General features: G+C 27.5%; 1 long non-coding RNA gene across 1 annotated transcript; it reads right to left on the reverse strand.

The window, feature by feature from the left end:
* Nucleotides 1-3,237: 3,237 nt before the first annotated feature.
* Nucleotides 3,238-4,354, reverse strand: LOC106371596. The gene is made up of 3 exons (XR_001274596.3): nt 4,215-4,354; nt 3,872-3,933; nt 3,238-3,692 (listed from the first exon to the last, which is right to left on the reverse strand). It is a non-coding gene; the product is annotated as an uncharacterized LOC106371596 (long non-coding RNA).
* Nucleotides 4,355-4,684: the final 330 nt, after the last annotated feature.

Genomic DNA, 4,684 nt, shown 5'->3' on the forward strand with positions numbered 1-4,684 from the left:
AATGTTGAAAACTTAGTTGAGGTTTTTTTTTTACGATTCAAAAATAGTTGAGGGGTTTTATCACTAAAAGTCATTAAAGGGTTTTTAGGTTATTTATTATCCATTTATACATTGTTTTAGATTGATTTGTAAGCCTTTAAAACTAATGTATATTTTTAATACATTAATCTATTATAAATTAATTTATACATCTTAAATTAATAATTTTCAACACGATTTACAACTTATTATAACTTCAAAATATTAAATTATTTGATATTTGGCAATAGTGATATAAAAAAAATTGTGTGTTTATATCGTCATTTTCAAATATCAAATAATTGAAAGTTTCTAAGTTATATTAAGTCTTAGTAGTGTTGAGGATAATTCATCCATGAAGTCAATCTTTCTATTTGGAGTATGACGTACTTTTTTTTATTTTCATGATTTTCGTCATGAGGCTCATACTTTCCTATTTTCCTATATTGTTCTTGATTTATTGTATTACTTTATGTTTCAAATATATTATTGATCAAGAAAATAAAAATATAATGTAGTTATTCAGAAATCAATGAGAATAAAAATAATCATGCATTATTTTGAAGGGGGGAGAAGTATGAGCCGGATGACAGAAATCATGAAAATAGGAAAAAGTGCGTCATACTCTAAATAGAAAGATTGACTTTATGGATGAATTATCTCGACACTACTTAAGACTTAATATAACTTAGAAACTTTCAATTATTTTATATTTGACAATGACGATATAAACACACTAATTTTTTTATATCACTATTTCCAAATATCAAATAATTTAATATTTTAAAATTATAATAAGTTGTAAGTAGTGTTAAAAATTATTAATTTAAGATGTATAAATTAATATACAAATATATTAATGTATTAAAATTTATAAATTAGTTTTAAAGGCTTATAAATCTTAAAACAATGTAAAAATGATAATAAATAATTTAATAACATTTAATGACTTTTAGTGATAAAACCCCTCAACTAAAGATGAATCGTGAAAAAAACCTTCAACTAAAAATCCAGTGAAATAAACCCTCAACTTATAAACCGTTAACATATGTCACCCTCCGTCACGGTTTTTTAAACGGAGGGTAACATATGTTAACGGAACTAAAGTTGAGGGTTTATTTCACAAGATTTTTAGTTGAGGGTTTTTTTTACGATTCATTTTTAGTTGAGGGGTTTAATTACTAAAAACCCTATGAAAAATGATATTAAGAGTTTGATAGTTTAAGCAATTTCTCATTTTTCGGATACTTTAGATATGATACTCTTCCATTAATCACTGTTTTGGCAGTAATATATAATCTTTTGGGTTTAGTTATCAACTATTTGAAAAACTAATTGTCAATAATACAAAGAAACAAAGCCCAAAGTAACAAAATACCGGAACGGTATTGAATTAGGAGAGGTTGGATATCCAAACTTGAATGGATATCCGAAGATTAGCGAACATATGTATATTTCTAATATATTTCTCACATTTTGTTTAAAATATTTATATTAATGTTACACATAGTTTAAGATCATATAACATACATACAATTACATACAAAATAATTTGTTACTCACTTTACAATTTTAAATGCATGTCAAACTTTTTGTTTCATGCATTAACAAAACTTGTATCTAAAATTTTAAAACAATAACCAAATTAGTGTCTTTTAATATACATATAATTTTATTTCCAAATCTAAATCATTCAATCTATAAAATAAAAATAAATTGAATGATCTTACGTATTTTGAACCATATAATATTCTAGATCATTTAACTGGGCTACGCGAGATTTATGTATTTGAGATTATAAAAAAGTTTAAAAATTATATGAGATTTTATTGAAAACTACATCTTTATTTGAACTTCTTAAAAACTACACTTTTGAATATATGTAAATTTAATACACTTTTAGATCTAAATATTTGAAACTATTATAATATATTTTCATATTATTAATTAAGCACTTAAACTAAATTAATACTTTAAAAATTTAAAATTAATACTTTAAATTAATACTTAAAATTAAGTAAAATCAATTTTATTTATTTCTTTTAAAATTAATACTTTAAGTATATACACAATATCATACTAATAGGTATATTATTAAAATAAATAAAATGACGCATTTTATCTGACCATATCTTTTTTATTCGTTTCTATTTTCTTATATCTACTCCTTCTAATTTTTGTTTACTTTTCTGTTGATTAAAGAAAATCAAACATGTTTTTTTTATCAATCTTAGGATATCCCATATTTATAGAAATTTCTAGATTAATCTCTAAAAAGAGGTACGGTTTACGGATGGACCATCTCCCTGAATAGTTAAATGAAGTCAAAAACATAATTATATATTTGAATGGCCAAAAGTTTTAGGAAATGAAATACAATAATAATTAAATTTTGGTGTTTTAGTTGAGAAATTTATCTTGAAGGGCGGAGGCAACGTACGGAGAGTGAGGTTAGCTGATCCCACAATTTTAAAATTTTTATTTATTTTTGTTAAATAAAAATTATTTTAACCCTATAAAAAACAAATTTGGACCCCATAAAAAAATTCTGACCCGATACAAAATGTTTTTGGTTCCACCATATGTATAGTGTTTTGGATTAGTATAGCTTACAGAAGAGATTTATGTGTTAGTAACGTTGGTAAGAGGAATTTTTATCAGCATATTAGTAAGATTTATGTGGCTATATGCTCCCCAGAAATGCAGCGACCGAACTATATATGCCACCTTTGTAACCCTATTTTTAGTTTATATAGGTTAGAAGGCAACAAAATTGTTCCGATAATAAACATTAGAGAGTATATGTAATATATTTCTTATCTAAGATTTTTTTCAAGTAAAAACAGGGAGAAAGACATACTAAGAACTTACAGAAAATAAGTCTAGTTAATAACTCTTTAATTAATTATAAAACCAATGTTAAAATGAATTTTAAGTAATTAATTTTTACTTAACAAAATGAGAGAAAATATTTTTGTTTTGCGGTTGAGTCTTATAGTGAGTGTGAGAAGAGATAATATGTATATGCATGTGTGAATTATAAAGCCTATGCATGAGTGATTTCTCGTGGATAGGATAAGAAAACGAATAAATATGTAATGTAAAATTTCATGTTCAGGTATATATATATATATATATATATATTTTTATATATAAAGCTTACTCTTTATTCTATGATTTTGGCAACCCAAGCTTTGTATTTGATATTAAACTGAGTGATGATGTAAACTGATAATTTTTGGAAAACCGATTCAATTGCATGAACAATTAAAAAAAATATAGTTTCAGACATGAAAAGAAACTTCCAAGCGCAAAAATTATACTCTTACTTTCAAACCTCCCCTGCACATGTTACGGGGATATATTCTTGCTTCTTATTCTATCGAACAATCTCTACTATTCATTTCTTTGATTATCTTCTTTAATCTTCCCACTATAAGTGGATTGCTCATTGCTCCAGCAGCTGGGTAGTTGTTGCGTAACAGAGGGTTAACGATTATGCTGAAGCGTTAAGAATTTCACCCAATTCAATAGTATTTGTTCAGTGGCTGGCTTGTTCCTCTCAAAAGATTGTTATCCGATTATGATCTTGTAGAGCACACACCGGCTATAAATATCTCTCTTTGACCGCAAATAGCCTGTTTAAACTTTGTGTAGCCGTGCCTTGTAACTTTCTATAAAATGAATGGAGATAAGGATCAAGAAGAATAAAATATTGCTTCTCAAAAAAAGAAAAATATAAAACAATTCATCATCTAAAACCACTTAAACCAAAACAGAACCTCATTGAATGCACACCACTAAACTAACAGTACAATAAACCAAAGAAGGTAAGGAAGTATACAATACTTACTGCAGTGGTGACGTGAGTATTGTCGCCCTGAGACCTGAGGTCCTTCTCTTGCAAGATTAAAGCTGGACCAAAAAGTTATCATTTAAGAGTACGTTAGAGGATCTGAAGTCCCGGTATATCACCTGGCCAAACAAATATACCACACACTATCCATTGAACCACATTTCAAGCAGACATCGAGTGTTTCAGAATCCACCACAGAATTTTTCTCAAGAAATCGCAATAAGGTTTACAAAACGACATGGTTCATGGGTCTATGTCGACATTTATATAACTCTTCTAATAGAGACTCATGGATAAGATGCTAACAATTATTACAGTTATGGGACAATTAGATGCTTACGTGAAGGTATTTTTGGTCTCTTGCCAAATGGCACAGAAGGATTCAGAACCATGGTCAGACTTAACTGTTGTAATACAGAGACAATATCGTGATATATTCTCTTGAAGATTTTAAATGATGTAAAACTCTTAATACAGATGTTACTTACTTTTGGCTCAGAGCTGGAGGTAGAGTCAAAACAGTCAATAATTCAAGATTTTCCAATAAAATTAGGTACTAATAACCTGCAAATATATAGGCAAACCAATCAGATCTCAGTGAGAAAATATCTGAGCATAAGCTGTAAACAGGTTTTTCAATACAACTGTAAACATATCACTCATATCAATAACTATTACCTCAACAGGTGTAAGCTTTCTCTTTTCACTGATCTTGTTACAATTTTGCTTTATGGTACCTGCAAGGAGGCGTTGCCAAAGCAGATTACAAAGAGAAATCGAGGGAAATGAGGTAAATATATCAAATGGAAG

Source organism: Brassica napus, chromosome A2 (genome assembly GCF_020379485.1).
Source record: "Brassica napus cultivar Da-Ae chromosome A2, Da-Ae, whole genome shotgun sequence".
NCBI classification, from domain to species: Eukaryota; Viridiplantae; Streptophyta; class Magnoliopsida; order Brassicales; family Brassicaceae; genus Brassica; species Brassica napus.